This window comes from Lissotriton vulgaris, chromosome 9 (genome assembly GCF_964263255.1).
Source record: "Lissotriton vulgaris chromosome 9, aLisVul1.2, whole genome shotgun sequence".
In the NCBI taxonomy this organism is placed as follows: Eukaryota; Metazoa; Chordata; class Amphibia; order Caudata; family Salamandridae; genus Lissotriton; species Lissotriton vulgaris.
Genome location: NC_141697.1, coordinates 1208116212 through 1208141517, shown reverse-complemented (window position 1 = coordinate 1208141517; position 25306 = coordinate 1208116212). Strand labels below are relative to the sequence as shown.

Sequence of the window (25306 nt, the reverse complement as noted above, 5' to 3'; positions counted from 1 at the left end):
CGAATGCGGACTTCAGGTCTACGAACACCATGTACAATCTCCCGCCCTTGATGGTCACCGTTTTCCAGAAGAGGAGAACTAGGCGGAAGATTTGATCCATGGTGGACGTATTTTTCCTGAAGCCGGACTGGAGAGGACTTAGGATTTCATTTTCCTCCATCCAGTCCATGAGTTGATCCAGTAAGAGTCATGAATAAAGCTTTTGGGGGACATCTATCAGGCTGATCGGCCTGTAGTTGGATGGGAGCAGAGGACAGCCCTTCTTGAAGATAGGGACTATCTCTGCCCCCAGCCAAGTACAGGGGATCGCCATTCCACGTGCGAGTGAATTGAAAAGGATGTGAAGGTAAGGCGCCCAGATCTCTGGATGGGACCTAAAAAGGTCACCAGGTAATTTATCAAGGCCGGGGGCCTTGCCCAACGCTAACCCATCTATTGCGCTAGCCACTTCCCCTAGCGTGAACTCCAAGGTATCTCCAGGAAGGGAGAGGAGTGTTGCAACAGTGGCATCGGTATTCTCTAGGACATCTGCATAGAGTTTCCCGAAATGATCTTCCCATGTTTGTGCTGCTATATTGGGTTCAACTGCAGCTTTGGGTTCCCCTGAGCCAGTAGTGACTAAGGACCAAAATCTTCTTGAGTCTCTAGTTATTAGGGCTGCTGAAAGATCCTGCCATCTATCCCAGTCCCAGTCTGACCTCACACGAGCCATTGTGTCCTTATACTGTCGTCGCAGAACGGACACCCTAGTATGGGGTACACCCTCTTTGATTGCGGTGATAAGGTCAGATTTGGCCTTTCTGCAATCAGAGTTGTACCAGGTGGAAGTTCTAGTCTTGTGCTTGGGCTTAGGCACCTCTGGGTAGAGGACCTCTCCCAATGCTCCCACTAAGTCTTCGTGTATAAAAGGTAGGGTTTTATGTAAGTCCTGGGTACTGGATAGACTAATTAGTTCATCCAAGGCCTCAAATTTAGGCAGCACCAGATTGTAAATGTTCCCAATATTTTCTTCCGACGTGGAAAATTTCTGCCATCTCACCCTACGCCTGTTTGAAGTTAATACCAGGTTTCCCCGTTCATCTCTTTCCTCCGGGGGAGAGGGTCCGGCAGGTTCAGGGAGATAGGCCAAGGAGAGTAAGAGAGCATTATGATCACCATCAGTGCGGGCGATTATATTAAAGTCCTCCACCTTTGGCCAAAGGCTGGTATCAACAAAGATGTAGTCCAGTCGTGACTCATGATTTAGTCTGTTAAATGTACATTTTGAGGGGGTGTCTGAGGGTGTGCGTCCATTGCAGGCTCTTAGCGCAAAATTAAGAGTTAATGACATAATTTGGACCGCAAGTGGAGACCAGGATCTAGGATGGGGCGATTGACACACTGGTATACCCCAGAAATCGTCTTCTGCAGTGAGGGCCCCTTCCCTCAAGCCCTCTAAGGGCTCGAAGTGGCAGTTAAAATCACCACCCATTACCACCTTATAGTCTGTCGGCAACTGACCCAAGAAGGACGCAAGGTCTTCAAGTGTAGTGGACTCCGCCGTTAGGCCTACTGGGCGGGAATAAACATTTATTATTGCCAACTTGGGGGTGCCCTTCCAGTTTAATAGAACGCACTGGATGTCTTGGGAAGACGTAGCTATAATTTCCGCTTTGCAACCAATATGAGATGCTATCCACACCGCCAAACCACCCGAGGGCCTCCCCTTGCCATTCCAGGTAGCATGGATTTCAAATATAGCGTAGCCAGTTTTAAGAACCGGTTCCCTCGCCCATGTCTCTTGAAAGAGGCAGATGTCATTATTTGTTATTAGGGAGTCCCATTCTTCTGTGTGTATTTTATTGAAAATACCTGCAACATTTCATGATAGTACCCTCAGGGCTCTAGAAGGAGTGTGCAAAGTGGGTCCCTGCCCCCCTGAGGTGTCACTACCACTGCATACATATGAGATAGGAACCCCTAGAGGGGGAGGTGGACTGTGATTAAATGTGACTGGGAGGGTTTGGATCGTGCCATAGGGATCACCTAACAACTGGCGAGGGGAGTTAGCACCGGGAACATAGAAATTACCATTCTGTACACTTAAGGCCCTCTCTACAGCAAAATAACCAGAAAAGGACCCCAGGCGTCAGTCACAGGAGTCCAAGCCAGAGAAAACTTCAAATCTATTACTAACTTCCAAAGGTGTAAAAGGAAGCAAATGGTCCATCCCCCCTGTTTGAGAAGAATAGTCCGAACTCCTATAATTAGTGCCATAGCCCCTTTGTGGGACAGGTTCCCACCCATGAGCATTCTTTGGGATCATGGGGCCAGGGTGCGAGGGGAAATAATGGTTAATTTGTTTTGGGCCATTAATACCTGTCAGGGCCATAGGAGGCCATGGGCATGACAGGGGAGCTACTAGGGCTCTAGGGTAGAAATAGGTAAGATCGCACGGCATAATTGATTTGCCTAAGTTCCCTGGCATCCAGCTCAGAATGTGCCTAACAGCTTCTGGGTCCCTGAAGTTAATCACAATCAAGTCGCCTTCTATATCTTTCTCCCGCCCCCCCAGCCAGGAGAGTCGGCGCACGTGCACTATGTCCCCATTAACATTCTCCGGGAGTGGTCTATTTTTGGACAACTAGTACATGGTTTTATTTTTAAGTTGCTGTGGACCTTCTCGCTTATCAGGGTCAAGGGTGGGCACACCCGTGAGCACCACTACATAAGGTAGTGATTCCGGAGGAAGTTCAATCTGGGGGATCCTACGTTTAGGTGCTTTGCTAGGGGGTTCCCTCTCTCCAGCCGGCTGGATTGATCTTGTGGCTATACTATTTCCACCCTTCGGGATGGCACCATTCTTATACATGGCATCTCTAGAAGAAGTGGCAGAGGTTGTGGTTCCTGAGGGATTATAGGACACTGTTTTAGTGGGGACATTGGGCATAGGAAATGAGGCCGTTGTAGTGGTGATGGAAGTCGTATGGGCCGCCTTGGCTAGATTAGTAGATGTTGGATGGGCCGTCTTAGATGTAGAAGGTTTTGAGCTATTGAGTGAACTGACTGCAGTCAGTGCTATACTAGGTATTGAAGGGGCCTTCTGGTTGTCCGGTCTATTTAGAATAGCCTGTTCCAAGTTCCCTAGCCGTTGTTCAATGGCCAATAGTCTGTCTACAATAGGGGAAGTAAGCGTCATGAGCATTTGCCCAAGAAACTCCAAGGTAGGGGCGAGCGGAAGAGTCTCCTCGGAAATTGCACTTGGAGGGGTAGTAACTAGTGTAAGGGATGGTGTTTCTTGGGTAGTCACTGTAGAAATAGCAGGTCGAGTACCCGCAGTTGGTTTAGAAACAGAGGCTAGACCCCCCCCTTTCCCCTTGCCAAATTCAGAGTGACTAATTTTGCCCTTTTGTATAGTACCCCCCTTCCTCATTCTCTTTTTGGGCGGAGGACCATGGATTATCTGGGCCTCAATCTTCCTCAGTTGATTTTTGGCGGTGGTTTTTCCCATAGAGATGGGAGCTGGCGTAAGTTTCTGGGCTGCATCAGAATTGCAAGGTGGTGGGGGAGCGACAGTAGGCGGACTAAATGGGTCCCCAGGAGAAGGTGGTGTGGGAGTAATGTCCCTTAGAAGTTCTGGAATTCCCTGGGATGTGAAGGGATCCTCAGTGATAAGGGTCACCTCTGTACTGGGTGGCAAAATATGCGGAGACGTAGCCAAGGGGGGTCTGGCCTTATAGCCCTCGATAGAGCGACGACGCTCCACCCTTCTCTCCGCTAGAGCTTCTTCCCTTTCAATTTCTGAAATAGATTTCTTAAAATAATTATCTAGTGTGCCCTTATTAGGGTTTACCCCCACTGTCCCAGGTGAGGCCGTGTCCATGATGGCAAAAGAATACACAACTGTGATAGTTATACAGGAGTGACCGTTCTTAAAATTACCTAGCCAGCAATAATAAAAGAACTATACTAACACAGGATAATAAGTTCAGGAGCGCAGTACTACACATAAATAGAGTATACTAACAGTGTTATACGTAGAGAACTCGGGTCTGGGTGACACACACGAATGAAAGGGACGGGGCCCGGCCCAGCCCAGCCTCTCCGGCCACCTAACGGCCACACAACGGCCCGCTCTTTGCCCGGTCTTCGCCCGCGCTTCTGTCAGCGCGCGTCCCGCGTACGCGTGCGGAAGCCGGGCTAAGTAGGAGGAGGAGGGGGCGGGAAGAGGCACCAGGTGCGCGCGATTACCTTGCGCTAGCACCTCTGGGCCTCGCAGTCCCGCTCCCGCTGGCAAACTCTACTCCCTCAGCAGGTAGGAAAAGCTGGGCTGGAATACACGGGCTGGCTCAGGCAAAGTTCCAAAATCCCTTGGGGCAGTTAGACAGCTACGGTGGAGCACACGGGCTCAGACAGAGTTCCGCTTTCAGGCACAGACAGTAGAATAGCGATGGAGCACACAGGCTCAAAGTGCAAGGGTCCCAATGTGGAAATAGGCAGCAGCAGTTAGAAGGGCTCACCACGCTTCCAGCAACAAGCACGACTGCGAGCGGCACCCCACAAGCAATCAACTGGAGAGTGAAGGCTCATGGCTTTTTGCCTGATGACCATAACCTGCAGCTCCAACTAGTATTGTAAATGTAAATGTAAATGTGTGTGTCTCTTGTAAAGCGCACTGCTACCCGGAGGCGTCCTGGCGCTATAGACCGCTGGGGAACCCGTTCTGGCTTTCCCTGTGAGATGTTCCCTCCTGGGTATCTCCAAGGTGAAACCAGGCATCCCCGGAGTTTGTGGGAGGCCGTTGTGGAGATGAGGCAAGCTAATGCCCAGAGTTGCCGAGTGTGATCCCTGGTTAGAGTAGGCACCAAGGCGAGAATTATCGAGTCCGCTGACCCAGGTTCACGACCATGCCGCGTCGGGAATTGAACCCTGGTCCCGTGCCGTCCTCTACTCCCGGGTCTGCCGCCTCTAACCAGTGAGCCACACCACTCCATTGCGGAGACACCACCTTTATTAAATTTAAAATGCTCTATGAAGGTTTTTTCCAGCCACCAGTATAGATAATTTTGGATAATGCACTGCTAGGTTACCATGTTTCTATGCTCCCCAACAAGTATGTGGAAGCTCAAGCTTACGTGTCACCCCATAAAAAATACAAAAACATTTCAGGTGGGCCCCTTGAGAGCCGACTGTAAAACATGTTGGTTTTAAGCCAATTTTCTTTGAAAACGGTGCTTTGTAATATATGATTTTGCCTATTTTTTTGTGTGAGACGAGTACCTCTTTCTCATATTCCTCCTGCAGAAGTTGGGCTCCTTAGGTTTGCTCGCCCATTCATAGTGACTATTCACACTGCACCACTTTCAAAGTTCAAATCTTGGTAATGCAAATGTTTTCTGTAAAATCAGTAGGGATTGGTATGCTTTGGGTTTGAGTCACCAAAGCATTAACCTCGCTCTCACAATTTTCCGAAAGCGTCTCATTCAAACGAAGTCACAAAAATCCACTGACAAACAGGTAGAAATGTACCGAAATGGTAGAAAAGCATGTGTACACCCAACCTCAAACTGATGGATTTTAGTGTGGTAGAAATCCACCAGGGTTGGGTTAGTGCTAAGGTGTAAATATCCAACTTTTTCATCACAAGCAAAATATTTTCCTATGCGTAGAAATCCATTGCTCTACAAACTCTCAAAATATGGGGATGTTGAGAACATTTTCACACACAATTTCCACACTTAATCCAGATGTCTTTTCTTTTTTTAAATTCATCTAGGTATGCAAAGTAGATGTGAAAAGCTGTGTTGGCACTACTTGTGAGTAAGCACAACTTTCTGCATGTCTGTGACTTTCTCCTGCACCTTACACCTACGAACACTCATCTTTTCGAGTGTGATTCTGTCCGTAAAACAATGGACAATCTCCCATGTTAATGAATTTTCCATAGTGATGCATGTGATCTGGAGTCAGAAAATACCTCAAATCCATTCTACTCAGAGTTTGGATATTCAGATGCAAAAACCAACTTTCTGGAGTCGTTAAGTGTAATTTACAACTGCAGAAACAATTTGTGAATTAGCGGTGCAAAATCTGCACAGCACAAAGTGGCGGGCTTTGGGGGCATTACAAAAATTGGAATGTATCAAAATGACACTGATTGTTGCAATGATAATAAAAGAGGTGCACCCCCTTCGCAGTGCGTTCTTCAGCAAGTTATCCACGGTTTGCGACTGATCCTGCAGTCGCACCGCACTGAAAGTTTACAGACTGTCAGTAAATGGTTGTAAAGTCAATGCCAGAAGCGGTCACTGGCCCAGTGGAAGCTGTCCCTCATGGGCCGTGCAGTCGTGGACATGAGGACAAGCCTCCTGCTGTCACGTGGAACACTGTCTCTTGCAGTATGTCACATGTTTAGGTCCAGCCTACCAGATAGCGGAAGCTGTCTGGCTTCAAAAGACCTGTTGTCAGCTTACAAGATCTTCCAGTGGGCTTAAAGCCTCCCATTGCTTAGCACTGGCTGGTTTATTGTCACTCATTTGCTTATTTCTCATTCGATGGCTTGCCTTGTCCACCTTGTGCTTGTTTCTCCCCTGGAGCATATACTCATTACTTGTGTCCTTCCATTGCTCACATTTAGGAAATTACTTTTTTCTTTTTGCAGCAGCAGTCCACAAGAGTGGATGTGTTTTCCAGCTTTCTATCTGGCATGCTTCTCCCCCATCCAGCTCTGTATTACTCTCTCTCATCTGTGTGCTACCCCTCCCATGCATCTCTCATTTGTGAGCTTCTCTTCCTCCACCCTCTGCTCCATGTTGGTCCATCTTGCCTATGTACTTCAGCAGTATTCTCTCTCTTTTGTGCTATTACTATTGCAACAACACATCATCAGTAGGGTAAAACTAACCTGTCTCACGACGGTCTAAACCCAGCTCACGTCCCTTTTAGTGGGTGAACAATCCAACGCTTGGTGAATTCTGCTTCACAGTGATAGGAAGAGCCGACCTGTGTGTGCTGCTTTTCCCTTCCATTCCCCCACTTGCTCCTCCATTATCCATCACTTTCCCCTACAACAGTAGTTCTTTTTTTTTTAATTGGAAAATTGATGCTTAAAAATATTTAATTGTCTATTTACTGATCCAAGTGGCATACGCCATCTTGGATCAATAGATTAAAAAAAATAAAGCATATGGTGCCACGCCATTCCACTAGCGCGTACATGCGCTCTGATGTCATTCCCCTGTCAGCAGAATGACATAACCGCCATCAAGCCTTTTTTTTATTATGACGATTCCTCACGGCGTCCCGATACTGTACTCCATTGCCAAAAGCAACTACCAATGGCACTAGCTCCCAAATGCAGACCTATTGGCTTTGCCAATGCTTGTCTGGTATTGCTTCCCATTCCTTTTAAGGTATCGGAGCTGCAAGAATAGGGCTTTGCGACGGATGGCCCTTGCAGGCCTCCAGCTCTGCTTTTGCAGGTGTTTGCAAGCATTTGCAGAATTATCGCCCCTTACGAATATTAATGAGGCATGATTTTTGCAGGGGCTTGCGAAAGACCTTTTTGTACTGCACCGAATTGATGAAACCTTTGGTGCAGAGCATAGAACTGACCTGGTCGCATTACGGAGCTGCACAAACACACAGTCTGCAGCAATGCGACATGGCCAATGATGCATGTGGCAGCAAACAAATGATGGATGGAGTTCTGACAATGCAAACATTCTCCCCCAGTCAAAAGACCGGGGTTAAATTCATTGTTCTTTTGCCCACTACGCCACGCCAGTTTAGACCCAGCCATATGTAAATCAGTCTTACCCCTGTGCCTCATGGGAACAGTCCAGCCTGAACTGCCAAGCCAGGTCTTCCCTGAACCGGAAACAAGCATCCTGGGACCGGTTTCAGGGTAACACCCCTCATCAGCCCGGCTAGCTTGAATCCAGAGGCACAGTGAGCAAGGGACCCACGGCTGGACGTTCCCATCCCACTTAGGGGGAAAAGTGTTACAGCAAACAAATGATGGACGGAATGCTGACCATTGGGCACTGGGTCAAGACTGATTTTCATATGTCTGGGTCCAAACTGGAATGGCATGGTGAGCAAAAAAAACGATGGATTTAGGCCCATATCTCTGTACTGGGGTGAATGTATGACACTGTTCTGCATTCTGTCCATCAATAGTTCTTTTTGCAATGGTGCACGTGGCCCCGGGGTGCACATATTCACCAATGTTGCTGGCACTTTGTTGGTGTTTTAATGGTTTCCAGTGGTACACCCCACTCTTCAGAAATATCCTAAAAAGCTAACCCAGGAACGCAGCATACCACCACCTGCCAACGTGTCACTGAGTCACTGCAGGCGCTGCACAATTAACTTCATCTCTGACCATTTTCACTTCAGATTTTCTTAAGTGCAGCAAATGCACCCCTTTGTAAGTGTCTGGCGTAGAGGGGCTTCGTCAAGAGTTTTACTCGTCAGAGAAGGCGCTATACTCGTCAGAGAAGGCTCTATACTCGTCAGGGAAGGCGCTATACATAAACCCTGTAACATGCAGTGTGACATCTTCCTGGGACCTGGGGCCCTTGCATAGCAGACTCTTCGGGGGTGGTGACTCCAAAAAAGATGGGAGTGTCTGCGCCCCCAGAGGGGCCTGGGCGCAGGGACATCTTAAGGATTTTGGGGGCCTGGGGCCAAGCATATTTTGGGTGCCCCCATTAAGACCCGTATTCAATTTATGTTTCAATTTCAGCTCTTTCATGCCCTCTTTGGGCGAGTCACTGACAGAGCCGAACTGGGAACCACAACCATCCCTGCCAAAGTGCTCAGCTGGCACCCCCTTTTCCCCACTCGGGGGGTTTGGGGGTGCCGCTGAGCTCTTTGACGGGGCCGGTTTTCAACCGATTTTGGTGCAGGGCCGATTATGCTGCAAAAACGGCCCTGTAACAAAAACGGCCCCCTGGGGCCCAAAACCGGCCCCCACCCATGTGGCGCACCCAGGGATTGCCCAGTGCCCGCTATGGCCAGTCTGGCCCTGGTCACTGACAGTACTCAGGCACACTCGTCCATATTCTAAATGTGTTTACATCTAATATTTAGGGACAGGGATGTGTGTTTTCACTATTGTAACACAGCAGCAGCTCACTAATATTCTTGGAAATAAACTCTGTGACACCCTCTCATTTCTCATATGTGCGGTCATGATTTGATGCAAAAGAAACTATTTTTATGGATGTTGCATGTAACAAACACATTTCTCTGTAGACCAAAATTTTCTCGAATAGACTCTCACACACATCACCAACTGCATCAAAAACGAAACAAAAGAAAACAGTATTTAAATCAATCTGTTTAAGAATTACTTAAGGTCATTAGGGCAAGACTCACTGAAGAACAGTACTGGCTTCATCAGGGGGCCCCCTGAAAGGCTGGGGCCCTGGGACAGAGCCCACTTTGCCCATGCCTTACAACGTCTCTGCCTGGGCGCGCCCCTCACCGACCACCCCTGCCGGTGAATACGACTTGCAGCGTCACAGACACACGTGAGACTCCGGCCAGGGCCTGGTGATGACAGGGGCCTGCATGCCTCGAGAGAGGGTCCCTGGATAGATGCGTGCTCTCTGGGATACCTGGCCGGGCTGCGCGCCTCCCTGCCGCCGGCCTAGGCTGCTATCGCCGCCTCCAGCATACCTCCAGCACCCGAGTGGAACCAAACACCCCTCTCGGCGGCTTCCGGGCAGGTAAACACTCCCTCCGGCGGCAGCACGTCAGGGGGGTGACGTCGACACCTTGGCACGACTCTGGCCCCCCCCCCCCAGACTGTATTGAGCATACATGCCAGCAGAACCGGCTCAGATGGGAGGCTCACGGTTTTTTTTTAAACCAAAAAATGGCTTTACTTTAAACTGTCCCCCCCCATAATGCCTCTGCTTCAGTAGAGGTCCATGAGGAAAATGTACCCCCCCACCCCCAATTTTTATTTTCATAATCTCCCACCTCCCCTTTTAGAATGTTGGCCGGTATGGATGGGCTCCCCTGAAGGGTTGAGGTTCCCTTTAAAGAGTTTGGGGGCTACCACGGCGCCCCTTAAGGGTTGTGGTTTCCTTAAAAGAGTTTGGGGTCTCCACATCACCCTAGGGGCCTGTATTGCTGTATGGGCTCCCCTGATGGGTTGAGGTTCCTGTAAAAGTTTGGGGGGCCCCTGTGGCTCCGCAGGGACCAGTATTGCTGTATGGGCTCCCCTGAAGGGTTGAGGTTCTCTTTGAAGAGTTTGGTGGCCCCCATTGCTGTATGGGCTCCACTGAAGGGTTGAGATTCGCTTTGAAGAGTTTGGAGGCCCCCATGGCGCTGCAGGAGCCAGTATTGCTGTATGGGCTCCCTTAAGGGGTTGGGGTTCTCTTCGAAGAGTTTGGGGGCTCCCACGGCTCCGCAGGGACCAGTATTGTTGTATGGGCTCCCTTGAACGGTTGAGGTTCCCTTAAAAGAGTTTAGGGACTCCCACAGCACCGTAGGGGCCTGAATTGCTGTATGGGCTACCCTGAAGGGTTGCGGTTCCCTTAAAAGAGTTTGGGGGCTTCCACGGCGCCGCAGGGACCAGTATAGCTGTATGAGCTCCCCAGAAGGGTTTGGTCTTCCCTTAGAAGAGTTAAGGGGCTCCTACGGCACAACAGAGGTCTGTATTGCTGTATGGGCTCCCTAAAGGGTTGAGGTTCTCTTAAAAGCCTTTAGGGCCCCAACGGCACTGCAGGGGCCTGCGTCACACCTGCATCGACAGCGAAGGTCACTCACGTCCCTTATCTAAGGCCGCACACTGTCTTCCTGCCACTCTCTTGTTGGGCCTCATTTCCATGCAGCGCGCGCCCGCGTTATTCATCACTTGGGCGCCCCGCGCAGAGCCCTTGCTTCAGAGGTGACACGGCCCAATAACGGGTATTGACATGTCAGGATTGCTCATCTCCAGTATTGATATACCGCCTACCGAGGCCGTCCGTTACTCTTGTATGGCAGTCCGACCACCTTATCCGGATCACAGCCTGAAGGAGCCATTTCAAGCGCAAATCTGGACTGCGCGGCGCATTCTCGTTCAGTTAATATGTGAAGCGTTGACATCTGATGGGCGCTCATTCCATATTAATACCTGTAAGCACGGACATGAATCAAGGGCTGAAAGATGCAAAGGGCAGGCCGTGAAAGGTACCTGGCTGTGCTCCTTTCCAGCTGGCAGGAGCGGCGCGGAAGGATCCAAGCCGAAGAGCGATTGATCGGGGTACGCCAGACCTTCTCTCATATTTCAGTGTTTGGGTTCGATCTGCGCCAGAGTGGAACATGGAACCTCTTCAAATGACATAAACGCCCACCCACAATGGCAAAAACCCTACACGCAAGACATCAATCCAAAATGTGCCAAGCACAAGTCTACTGCCAACAAAGAGGGAACCTTGCGATGACCTTCAAGGACACTGGCAAACTTCTTACAAGTTCACAACTATAGCCTTTCCATGGAAAAAGCAAAGCAGCCGCTCATGTTTGAAGCACTCAAACCTGGAAGAACCATTGGGGTACAGAAACACATTGCTGGATATGGAACAATATTTCACATCAAGCCAATAGGAGGCAATGAGTCCTTCTTCTCTTGCAGGTTTGTATTGTGTCTTGGGTGATATCAATGTGAACTGTTACCTGATTGATCAGAGAACTGTTGCGGGCCACCATCTTGGATTGGTAATCTCCCAGAAGTGTTAAAGGAGCTCGCTGCCATCTTGGAATGGTATCCAATACTACTGATTATCTTAGCGCGCCCATGTCTCTCTCTCTGTCTCAAAGGAAAGGCCCTCAGCTGCAACACTACTGGGGCAATTCTCCCAAACCCTACTTAATGATATGACTTTTTGCTTGGCTTGTTATCCCAATATTGACCTCACTAATCGTAGGAGACCCTTCTAGCGCATAAGGGCTTTCTCACCTGACAAGAGAAGTTGCAAAGACATTTTGCAGATTTCCAACACCTGGTGATCGAATACCATCACAGAGGCTGGGCCTAGCAACTAATACCAAATTCTTCTGAGTGGCCTGCAAATTTATTTTCAATCGTTCAAACGGGGCGTGTGTACAGCTTGGACTGCGCCGTGTATTGAAATGTCCTCTAGAGACTGGAAATGGTGCCAAAGTTGTTCAGGTGCAATGTTCCTCGCTTTCTGCCTTGCACCGATTTCCACTTTTGGACCCGCTCCCTTTGCTTTCAAGCTTGGGCCCATTTTCAGTCACTCTGTGCCTGTGAGGATGCTGCTAACCACGTGTGGGGACGCGTCTGATAGACAAAGAAATGGAGTTCAAACTCTAGGCAGACTCCCAGGGCAGCCAAGGGATTCTGGGAGTGATAAGTTTATTAGTAAAAACAAGTCCTGAATTATTCTCATCTACTTGGGCCTCTGACGGTGCTGAACAAAGCACCTTATCACTGTGCCAAGGCCATGATTCAAGGCTCCAAGGTGAATACAAGCCCTACACAATATTGAGCTGTGACGTTTAGGAGCGGAATCAGAGCCTCCCCAGACGGATGCAAGGTCTTATGCCACTCTGGGCAAAGTAACTCTGTCACACCATACACCTGGGAAGTGAGCAACATTTACAGCCACATGCATCAAGTTAAAAACCGGTCGCAAACGGGCAGATTCTCAGAATCCGCCCCTTTGCAACCAGTATTTTTGCATTTGGGATGCACCATCCCAAATGCAAAAATCGCAATTTAAGGAATCCCAAACTGAGATTCCTTAAACGCAATGCATCAAAGTAAAAAAAAATAGCGATTTCGCTAATAGGAGTAGCAAATTACCATGAAGTTCAACTTCATGGTAATTTGCAAAAACTTTGAAAAATGCACTTTTGTGCATTTTTCAAAGTTTCATGTTGCACACACACATGCCCTAAGGGCATGTGTGTGCGCAACATATGTGCACAGATCAATTTCAGGGGTGCAACAGGGTGTCCTTTGGACACCCCTGCACCCTTGAAATTGCATTCTAAATTTGCGATTCGCTAATTGCGATTCGCAAATTGAGAATGTCTTCCCATTCATTCCGATGGGCCTCTAGGCCCATAGGAATGAATGGGGAGGTATTCCTTAATTGTGACTCGCAATTTGCGAGACGCAATTAAGAACTATTAGGAAATCGCAATTTTTTTAGCAATTTCTTCATGCATAACCTTTTGCTATTCCTTATTAGCGAATCCTTATTTTTCGCTAATAAGGAATCGCAAATGGCATTGTTGATGCATGTGGGCCCTTGTGGCTCTAGGGACTTCTCCCCGCTGAGAACGCTGTAGTCACTTGCCAATAAGATTTCACACACAAAAGATGTCGGGAGATTTGACCTAGAAAAGGTGAGCCGACTACCTGAAAAGCACGCATCAAGTATAAGCCATAGAGAAAACCTTTCAACCACCTCGATTTGTTTTCAACGTAGGCTGGGCCCGAGGCGTACCTACTACTGGTGCATCAAGTGCAGTGGCACAAAGTCCTGAGGGGTCTACTAAACCCGGACTAGACTGTATTTTACTACTCCAACAGCAGTCAAAGGGACTATTTTCCTTGCTTTCACCAGGGCCCTTGGCTCTCCCTTCTGTGCGGTGTAGTTTCCACACGCACTGAAATACCCTGGGGCCGCGCCTCAGTTAAGGCAGAGCATCGCCCCACAAAAAAATTGCCCCCACAGATTGAAAAATAAAATGGTAATAAAGTTCTTTTACCACCATTTTATTTTTCAAAAACCCCGTCCCTAGACGAGCGTCAGGACGGGGGCGGGGCTTTCTCCCGCTGCCAGTAGTTCGCATGTCTTTTTGGTCGGCAGTCTTGAGACGGCCAGCCAGACGAGCACCATTTAAACCTCTCTGACCCAGCTGTCTAAGACAGCTGGGTTAGAGACCGCATTGGGCTCCAGTGTGCTTGTGAGTGCCGCAGGAGGCCTCTCCCTCCAATCCTGGTGCGGCTCTTATGCAACATGGGCTGCATGCTCCAGGGTCCGGCACCCAGCGTTGATTGGAAGCTTCCACGCAGGAGCCAGCCTGGCAGCTGGGGCTCTGTCTGGCCAGCGAGATAGATGCAGCTCGCAGGGCTGTTGGCCAACGCTGAAGCAAGTAGGGGCCCTGACCGGGCAGATATGATCACCAGAGCAGTTGCAACCCGAAGAGGCTGATCTAATAACCACAGCAGTTACAGCCTAAAATGGACCAACACAATCACCACAGCACTTGCATTCCTGGCTGGGCTGATACAATCACCAAAGCAGTTGCAGTCCTGGAGAGGCTGATACAATCACTACAGCACTTGCAGCCCGGACAGAGCCGACATAAATACCACAGCAGTTGCAGCCCCGTCCGGACTGGCACAATCACCAAGGCAGTTGTGTTCACACAGGCTTTCTGTAGTTCTCGCCAGGAGCCTTCCGCAAGAACGCACGAGTCACCCCCTACTACGCTCTCTACCAGTTAGCTTTTTCTGGGTGCCCCTCCACCCAGGACAGGCTGGGCTTCTCCTCCTGGACATTATCTCCTCATGCAGGTCCAAATAGACAGGCTTCTGGGCACTATGCAGACCCTCAGCCACTCCAACAGAAAGGTCAAACTTCAGATGATGTCCCCTCGCCTCCGGGAGACTGGGTGTTAGGCAGACAACAGCCCTTTGAGTACTCTGTGTGTGGAAAATTAACACAAACTTGGTGAACATTATCGGCGTCATCTTGCCCCTTTTCAAGCCCATTCGTGCGCGTAAGTGGCAGCCATTTTGAGCACCATGGCCTCCCTGCCCCTCGCTGATAGCCAGCGCGTCTCTCTCTCTCTCTTAGCCTCGCAAGCATTCCCCCCGCACACTGACAACCCCCGCTCTCTCATGCTTTGGGTCATAAACCCCCTTCAGCGCAGCTTCACCACGGAATCCCATCCTGTTCCCAGCGCGACACCTCCCCTCATTCCTTTCATGGCCTCAGATCCTTTTGATGCAAACCCCCTTTTTCCTGTGTCCCCGTTTGTCTTCCTTGTTCCCAGGCCGCCACCTGGCCCTGCGGATACTGTTTATTACCCCGTACAGTAGGAAGCTTCCCCTCCCCATCAAAAGACCCACGAACCGATCAAAGCCCCCACCCTATGAGATCCGATCAACCCCATGCATTCCGTGAATCGGCGGAATGCCCTGCTGTGCGGCAACCATCACCTGTTGTGACCGGGGTGGGGAATCCAACTGTAAATGTATGTGGGAACGGGCCTGAAGGGGAGATTCCGAGGATGTTCTTTCAACTATCGACGTGTTGCGAGAATGTGTTATGTGCAATAAAGGTCATAAACCCTAGTATAAGAGGCCAGGCCTCAGAGATGTGGTTAGAGCACCTCGTGACGATACTTGCTGTCTGAATTGATGTGTTCTCCTCCGGAGAGAATAAAATCCTCGTTTCCTGCCTTCCAGTCTCCAGCGCCTGCTTCTTCATTGATTAATATCGGTGGGTCATAGAGGCGATACCGCCGGGCAACATAAAAGGGTCTTTGGTTACTGGTTGTCTTTGGAACCCTTTTTTACATGTGGAGCACTCCCTTGTTCATGAAGGACATAGAACTGGAACCCAGTGGGCTGGGGTGGGTCCCTTGTTTATACACATTTTCTAGACTAAGGATGTAGCTTCACTTTCTCAATCATCAGAACCAGAATGGGGTGGTTCTCTTTCAAGTGTCCTTCTCAGGCTGTTCCCCAGACACATCTTTGTGTAGAGTGATGCTTCTCACAGCAGATGCCACTGGGGTCCTCTCCAGACAGGCGCACCCACAACTGGGCCACAATGAAGTGTGATGTTTTTGCACCTGGTTGTCATCAGCTTCTCTGAAGACATTATTATGGATAGACAGAAGGACAGGCCTGACTTAAATATATAAAGTAACTGAAGTCCCACTCTTCACCCCTAACATCAACCAAATGGCAGTGCTCACGAAGACCTACCCAGCAGCCCCTTGCGAACAAAAGTGTTCATGGAATTTTGTTGTGGTACCCTGGTCTCCATTCTCCTCACACCAGTGTCTGGATCTCCACCCACCGGCCACAGGAATTGAGACAATGCACGTCGCTGTCTGGGGAAGCTTTCCTCACCCTCCATCTTGTGCCATTCCAAACCAGGGGCGTCCAAAATGGGTCCCACTGGCGTCAGTATTCACACTCACTCACACAAGGCTACTACTGCACATGTACTTGAAGCACACTGTACACACACACAGACTTGACACAGACTCAGGGAGTCAGCGCCCGTCTCGGAGTACTCATGTAACAACAGAATTTTAACAAGGTGGACCAGTAGACAGTAATCTCAGCAACCCAGTCCAGCCACACTATCAATCTCAAAATATGGTGTGCTGCCACCATCAGTTTCCGTGCTATCTACTAGGACAGGAGTGTACACTTGGTACCCCTCTTGGTCAGGGGCAGGCCCAGGGCTCTGTGCTCATGCTTAGATTAGGGCTCTCCCTTGAAGCAAAGGGAAAAGCCACATCATGTTAATTGCCCAGTAAATTGTAGCAGCCGCCTACGGATTAGATTGTGCCAAGTCAACAAGTGCAGATAGCAAGCAAAATAGGGTGGAAATCAGTTGTCCCCGGATGCACAGGACTGATGGCGTGTGGGGGCCTGGAGAAAGTGGATGCCCACTGGTGTGTTCCATCAAGGACCCTGCAGACTATCTAGGCTGACACACATGGTGAGACCGTTCAAGGCTTGTCAGACACAGCTGCAGCAGCTCTCATTGTCTTTTCCATCAAGGTGTCCCAGCATAAGGCAGAGAACACAGGGGATCAGATTAGTCAAATACCTTACTGTCCTCTGGATGACTAGCAGCAAGAACAGCCAGTTTCAAAGAAGGAACCACACCACCGTACCCTCCTTTCCAGAAGTTTACAGTGAGATTAGCAGACAACCTTGAGCCAGGATAGGATGAACTTTCTGTCTTGCAAAAGAATTCTGCGAAATCATTAGACCACTTGACTCAAGAGTAAAATCCAGAGTAAGCTAGCCTTCCTTCGCTGTCCATACACAACTCCCGGTGAGGTCCAGCATTTCCTAGGTCCTCCATCAAGAAAGGACCTTACATACAGGCGAGTTGTGCAGCCAAGGAGCTCTCTTGCAGATACGTGTCCTGTGGTCTTCATTGATCGGTACTAGACCAGTGATGGAGCGCACCGTATAGTTGGTGGACTCCCAACCCCTTTCAGCCTTACCTTAGTAGACACAAAAGGAATATGCAGTCCATTCAGTCGACACAGCCCCATCTCCACTGGTCTGCTCAAAGCCAGAGATATGATGACAGCCAGTCGACAGGGAGAGAGCAGTCCATCGATGATACAGGTAAGGCAGGTCCTTTAACCCTTTTGTTGCTGCCGTCGTGAGCACTACCTCGGTCGTGCAGCGCACGTCCGTTGGCCGACGCGGCCCCGCCCACTCATCAGAACGCCTGCACCACGGCAGAATTGCCGCCGAGGTTAAGGTGTTCAGGGCCTTTAATATCTCCTCATAAGAGGCCGTTCTCACGACTAGAACAGGTGTTAAGAAGGGGAACATGCAAAGCACCAGAAAACACATTTTTATTGAAACTTAGATTTATGTGCACTGCCTGGTTGGTGATTTATCTGTCTGTGGTGCTGCAACCAAACTAGGAAAATACATCTGGTTGTCAAATAAAAACGGGCAGCTCCCAAGTTCCACTGCAGTTGCACAAAAGGTTTATTTTTACAAAACAAGTTCAAAACGTCCAGAGACAGAACTTCCCATGTCCCACCAGGTTAGTGCCGACTCCTCTCTATGGTACTTCCTGGCGGGCGTTGATTTATGATGGATCTGCATCAGAGAGCCAGCAAAAACAAGCTCTCCTTGTGCTATTAGCATCTCTGATGGAAAGCAGTGTTTCAAGTCGAGCAGGAAACAGGACCCTCGTGCACTCTGTATCTTTTTTACCATTTATTGGTGCATTAGCCAGTCACATCCCCATGACGTGGGTGGACAGCACCAGGACAGAAGGGAACACAATGCTTATCACGTGGGTTGTAAAGACACTGATTCATGCAGCACAGCCAGGGTAATGGCACTTGGGTTGGCAGACACACGAGGAAGCGGTTGTACAAGAAACTGGAATCTTGTTTCTGCTGGTTGAGTGGTTAAGAATGCATGTTTATCTTGATGTACATGATATATAAAACTTCAAATAAAGTTGTTAAAACATGATTTGTGTTCTGTGGAGGCCTGTCTGAGGAAGGCACTGTGAAATTATATGAAACCAGTCCTCAGCCACGTTCAAGAGCTTTGAATGGAAGACTTGGAAAATCATGTTTCCATTAAAGAACTGACAAAGGTGACAAAAAAATAAGACAAGCATTAAATCTTACAACCATGGGTGGATATTAGATGTGGTATAACCGAGGAACTCTGAGCCTGACCTTTAGAGCTTTATCCACTGCAGGAACTTTGCTAATTAAATGATGCTCTACAAAGGGGACTCCTACAGGAAGGGAAGATGAGGCTGAGTCATAACTTTTTGGAAAGCGAAATGTATTTTAAACCAGGTCGCATTCAAACGTTAAAAAAAAATCAGCTCCCCTTTAGGGCATTTTGTAGAAATGCAAATTACTTAAATATGCTTTTTTCTCTTTCCAATTTTTTGTTTTTTAAGAAGGCGATTTCCGGATATCGGCCGCACTATCTAAACATATTTTTGGATTTGACTTTGGTTGATTTATGGACCATGTGTGTGTGTGTGTTTATACATGGAACACACATTTCATTTTCTTTTTGCATAGCTATTTTATTTATAGTTGATAAACAAAATAAAACAATGAATTGTAACAAGGGTTTAGAGATAAAAGTGTTCTTGAAAGCACTAAATGACATAAGGAGCTTGGGTGACTTCTTCCCAAGACCTTTGTTACGCTCTTTAACATAGGTAAAGTCGAAACTCTGCAGATACCCTAGAGATTGTCCTCCCTATTATATTCACCATCTCTATTGTGCATACATGATAAGTAATTTACACATTTTTTGAACAGATTAGCTTTAATTCCCCCTTATTTGATCTATTAGGCTCAAACAAGACTTAAGTGGTAGAGTGAAATGTGGCAATGACAAACACTGGTTAAACTTTCTATCCTTAGTGAATCCACTAAAAACGCTCTTTCGTCCATGCCTAGGACTAACAGAAGGCCTTCAGCAGGATAGCTTACCTGTACTTCCAAAACCGTTCATTGACCGGGTAGTTGCTGATCTGCAACTGTTGTGCACACAGCTGTCAACACCTCAACAAACTTCCAATGACGTAGCACCACGCCTTCATTCCAGTGGGTAAATGGCGGCCATTAGAATTTCTGAGCTGTGTTTGAATCCTAGAGTCCATGGTAGCTGCATGGACTTAGTGTCTTGCACCCATTTAATGTGAACTGAATGCCAGTGGGCACCACAAGTGTTTTCTCAAATGAATTCTCAAAGTGTATTAACTCATTTGCGTCAACGTTAAAGCGCAGATTAGTTACAATCAAATTCAGTGGAAAAGAACTACATGTCAAATGAAAACAAAATGATTCAGTCTACACATTTTTGTTCAATGTGGATGCATTATTAGATAAGGATGATGGATTCTTAAACACCTGCAAAGCGCATTGAAGTGGTAGCTTGGCACTACATTGTGGACCTGACACTATCCATGTTTGCAGGAAGAAGGTCGGATATAGACGTATTTACTTTTTGGAAAAATCTGGTCTGTAATTCCGACACAGAATAATACTACTTTAGCTTTGAAAAGGAAAATGCTGTGTTCAATGCAGGAGTAGTGAACTGCTCTTCCACCCTTTGTGAGCTGGAAAGGGACAGGGCCTAACCTCTTCAAAAAATGCACCCGGCCCAACAAATAAGTGTTCACTACTGTGCATCTTGAATAGGACACCCCAGACCTATGCACCATGAATTCAAAACACTAGCGGCCCTCACTTTTCTTTTATGCTATGTGTACTCCCTATAACAGCTCTGAACACAGCTATTTGCTGGATCTTTTGATTATCTAAAAAATTGAATATTTCAGTGGCACAACCCTATTCACAAAAACCTCAGAAGCCTTCACACTCACAATATGACCCAACAGAAGCAAGGAGGAGGGGTTTCCACACAAGCCACTTCCAACAGCAAGTCAAGAATAAAACCCCCTTATGACAAAGAAAAAGTATTCCAGCTGTTTCTTGCTTAATACCATCTAAAGTGTCTTATAGAAACAAACTAGGTGGCTTCCACACTATCCATACTTTTCTGATTTCCACATGAACCAAGAAAGGTGTCTCTCTGTCTTATTTTCATAGATTTCACTAATTCTACGGCTGTGAATGTCTGCATAGTTTTGATGTCATAAGTTCTCTTCAACATGATAATGTCCTTATGCACGAGAAAGGCCAAAAATGTTTCTCTTTTTATATTTAAGTGGTCGCTGATTAACATTTTCTGGGTACGTTTGCAGGTTTGTACCAAGAAGGAGCTGCCACCTTTTCGGGTTGGTCTGAAAGGAGGAATGAACAACAACGATTCCTGATCTGAGGGTCCTCCTATGGGTATAGAATTTGAATCTAGATGTAGAAAAATTGGTCCTGCGTTTTGTATTGCCTCGTGGGCGACGATGATAGATGTGAAGGACATTCTTCTTGTGACACTCAGCCAGCCACGGATTCCCAGGCACGGGGGCTGTGGACATGTCACTCTTGGCGGAGAACTTGCCTGGAGTTTAGGCACATTTAAGCCCCAAATAAAGCCCATTCACATACTCTAGTTTTGACAGGACTACAGCATTTAAAACATACTCTATAGGCAAAGTCTGTTTTTGAGGGATTTAGTGCCAAATGTTTTTTTCTTATCCAGATGTCTACAGGCTGAAGTCATGCATGAGTCTAGATGTCCCAAGGTTTTAAGAGTTTTCCAATTTAATGAAAATATTGGGGTCCTCTGCATAGTTATAGATATCAAAGGTAAGTTCAAAGGAGTTCTACAGCTCAAGGAGTGGGGGGCGTATACGTTGAACAAAATAGAACAAGCATTAAACCTTAGGGAACACTTACCTTTTGTGAGAATCGTGCTGACAGACAAGTAGGCTATGACACAATTTCTAAATTTAGGGTAAAATTGAATCCTTTTTAGGGCATATCCCATGTTCTTGTATCACTCAATCTTTTAGAGAGAAGCTGCTGATCCCCAATATGAGAGGTGAAGTAGGGGAGAGCGGCAACACTGATGGAGTCCACCATGCTTTTTGAGGAAGTCCCAGTTTGCAATTCATGATGAATCAGTCCCTGTTCTAGGTCAGAAACGTGTCTATTGGTCAGACAGGAAAGGTTTTCTCAATAAAACCTGAGATCTGAATACATGTTTTCTCTGTTGGTTTGATGTAGTCTGTAGTTTGTTGGCTGCTTTGGGTGTAGACCTTCCTCAGGGTTGGATTGATGTAGGATCTTTTTAATTTGTGGGCAGCTTCTCTGGATGATAATGATTCTTTAATGATCACTCCAGCTCCTATGAACACAGAGGAAGACTAAAGGATGTCCTTGAATCTATTAGGCTATTCTAGCAATGGTGATAATCTTAATTAGTTAATTTCTTTCATGCAAAGTTGGTTAAAGAAATATAGCTTTGGATGTGTGTTAATGTGGTCATAATTCAGCCTAATTAACACGGTCTTTCTTAGGAATTATTAACCCACTCTAGGAAGCAGTTTTTCGAAATTTTATGGTAGTTTTGTATAGTTATTTTGTCGAGTTGGTGGCATCTCTTATATGCTGTGAGTAGGGAGATTTCTTCACCTTTTTAATTGTCACCTTGTACTTTCTTTAATGTATCTGAACTAGATGGGTTTTTTTCGGGACAAGTATTTTTTTGTGCACTGTTTTTTTAGGTTTCGGAGTTGCCTTTTTGTAGGTTTATGTTTGAGTTGAGTCTGTCGGCCTTCTGTTGTCCTTGCACATGTTGTGAAGCTTTTTGGGGAGCTTCTTTATTGAAAACCTTGATGAGCCAGAGGTGGAACTGGTTGATAAGATTCGGTGGTAGCGCAGTCAACACTTCTGAGTCGAAGGTGCCATTGAAGCTCTTCCATGGCCTGAATAGGGAGACTGGGTTAAATGTCGTAATGATGGTGCGACTGTGAGGCTTAAATTGAAAACATTGAAATGATGATCACTCAAGGATATGGGCTGTGTTCCTCTGATTTTGATTAGGTCCTTTAGCCCCTTAAGTGCTATGGATGAGATGGTTGTCTCTCTTCCAGCTTTTGGTGATAATTTGGAGTTTCAGCTTGGAATCACTTGAGATGTCACGTATGTAAATCCAATTTTTTCTTGAGCATCTAGTTTCTATCAGGATGCACAAGAAATGCATGTGCAAATAAAATGTGTCTGACCCAACCAGCATCTCTGCAACGTATTCTCTGTATGGAAGTGTGAGGCAAAGGACTTTGTCTTGTATTTCATTCCACCGGGGTGAACGCTTGTCCATTACCCACCCTCTGCAGACTGTTCTCTGGCCTAAATTTATCAGACATTTATGCTAACTTGTTCTAGATGGTTCTAAAAAGCTTGTTGGTGGGGTGAGAGGGTGCAACTCTTTGTCAAATGCTTGGCTTTGGTGTCTGGTGTGTATGAGGGTTGTATCAGACGGTCTACTGAGCCGCTGCACTAAAACATCAGCCTTCTAACTGTTCCAATCTGAATCTGAATGGAGAGAAGGATTCTGCATGTAAAACACTTTTACGCAACATATGTGCGATGGGTACTATTGCTTCCTGCTTCATGGAAAGCAACAGACCTACAAAGACACTCTCCACTTAATATTGGGCATGACCAACTGGATGCCAATTCAACAATCTGCTGAGTATCTAAACCAAATATGTGGTGTTGCCGCATGTTCCTGCGGATCTCTTGTCGCTGAAATCAAAGCTCGCTCCAAGAGGTCTTTTTGTTGTTAAATTAACAGCTGGAGCCTGGCTGTTCTGCTTTCATGTGGAATATTTCCAGAAGAGCAAAGAACTCTTGTGCATCACAGCTGGTTTTAGAGCAAGAGTTGAATTTAGGCAAAAGAAAATGTGTTCCAGTTCCCAAAAAAGCAAACATAAAACATCCACGGGACCTATATGTTTTTCTGTATGATATTAACAGAGATGAACAAAAAAGTTAACGAGTGCTGATACGTACAACTAGATTTATTTATAATTGACTTTTCTTCCACTTGTACCAAGAATGTGGCCTTAATGCTGAATGGTCACGGGCAAGAGAAGTTGATTATGTGGTTCTGGAACATGAAAAAGAAGTGGCGTGCCAATCTCTAGGCAGAAAACAGATGTCTAGAGAGAAAATGTGGGATTTTGTGGTGGTGACTGGCGCTGTTCCATGGAGGAAGGAGGCGGTGGGTCTAACATGGAATGGATGGATGAGAAGGCGCATAGAACCCATCTGAGGCTCAGACTGGAAGTCGCTGTATGACGGATCTGAGCCCGTACAACACGACAACATCCATAAAGGTAGATGCCACTCTACGACTTCTATTGTTGATCAAAGTTTCTAGTCTTAGTACATCCACTGCAAAGGCACAGCTAATATTAGAGCAGCAAGCGAGTAGAGGTCCCACTTGCCTTTAGCTACTGCTGTCTTTTACTCACTGATGTAGGTTAGGAGAGTCCATTTTGTTTGCTCGCTCAAGGGCCATGTCACTCTTTCTACACCACGATACACTAGATAGCTGGAGCTTAAGCTGTAGAAATCCACTTTAAACCGCGCCTGTGGGCAAGCTCTTTATCCCTGGTTCTTTTTATCAGAGCCTTCACTAAACCTCCCTAGTCTGTGCCAAGAAAGTGCACCACATCAGGCAGGATGTGGTCTAAGTTCAATGGGAGTGCAAGGATCATGTTGAAGAAAGAGCAACCCAGACCTGCAGCAGAACAAAGACACAAAGTATTTGATGCCAAAACCATGTAGTGTGGCCGCACACAACAAAGCAGCGTGAGTGACTCTCAAATGTGTACCTTAGCTCTAACGGTGGATCCTCTCTTTCTGGTCTCCCCCGGTACTGTGGGAGTGTCGTTGTATGTCACAGTTCATCTTTTACATCACAGCTGTAGGTTTCAATAGTCCACTTTTGCAAGTTCAAATTCAATAGGGTCACCGCAGCTATATAAGTAGTAATAAGTGTCCTCACTGCACATTTCACAGTTAAGCGCTGATTAGGGAACTGTAACAGTGCTGTGTCCTTAAGCAGTTAATATTCACATAATGCCTCAGTACCTGTTGAAATAAGTTTGTGCCGCTGAGGAACCTCTTACCCTGTGCACCGCCACCAAGCAACAGACAGCCAAACCTTGAACCACAGACCTGTGTTGTGGTCGCACTTTCCGCAAAAAAAACTCGAATATAAACCTGAACTTTGAAAGCCCTTTCTCTCTTTCTGGCTTTCCTTTCATGAATAAAATCATAATTTTAAGGGCATCTTAAAACACACATTCATGGCTTTGTCCCATTGAGAGGTGACTCCTAAAAAGATATTGAGGGAGGGCAGATTCATAGGGACCCAAAACATCAAAGTTGAGAGAACACCCAACATTTTGGTGATGACAGCCTCCTTTCTATGAACGTAGCAAAGAACGAGTCTTTGAGTAAGGCAACAAAATGTATCTGTCACCTGCTATCTCTGGTGCTAGTGGCAGACTGCAACCACCCCCTGGCCGCACACAAGCCGAACCGCCAACCTCTGTAACATCTCTTCTTCCAATTGGCCGCTACCATCTGTGGTGGGGAGAGGCGATGGTTTCCCCCCCTTCCCCTGTGGCTTTGAAAAGAACAGCTGTGTAAGAAAAAATAAGGGACACCCTACTCACAGGGAACCAGGGTACATTACAGTTTAACACACAACAATGGTTCCTGTGGACAATCAACAAATGATACTTAATGTATATATAACAATGTATTTTCATACAAAATTCGTGTTATATGAATTTTGCCTTTTCTCTTTCAGACATCTCTTTGCCTTCGATTATTGTGAATGAGCTATTATATATTAAGTATCATTTGTTGATTGTCCACAGGAACCGTTGCTGAAAAGAACAGTGGCGTCTTCTGACCACGCGTGACGTTCACCTCTATGCACTACACAGAGAAGAGATCGTACCTTGATGGATCTCAGCTCATGGAGTTGCACAGTGGCCACTAGGAGATTCTGACCATCCAGCAGCCAATTAGAATTGTGTATTCTGATCAGAAATGCTCCTGACTTTGCAATAAAGGTACCAACACCCACACGAATCAC

General features: G+C 47.0%; 1 protein-coding gene across 1 annotated transcript in view; it reads right to left on the bottom strand.

Moving 5' to 3' along the window:
• EEFSEC (eukaryotic elongation factor, selenocysteine-tRNA specific) overlaps window positions 1-25306 on the bottom strand; it is a 675218-nt gene that overhangs the window by 247816 nt on the left and 402096 nt on the right. The window lies entirely within an intron of this gene.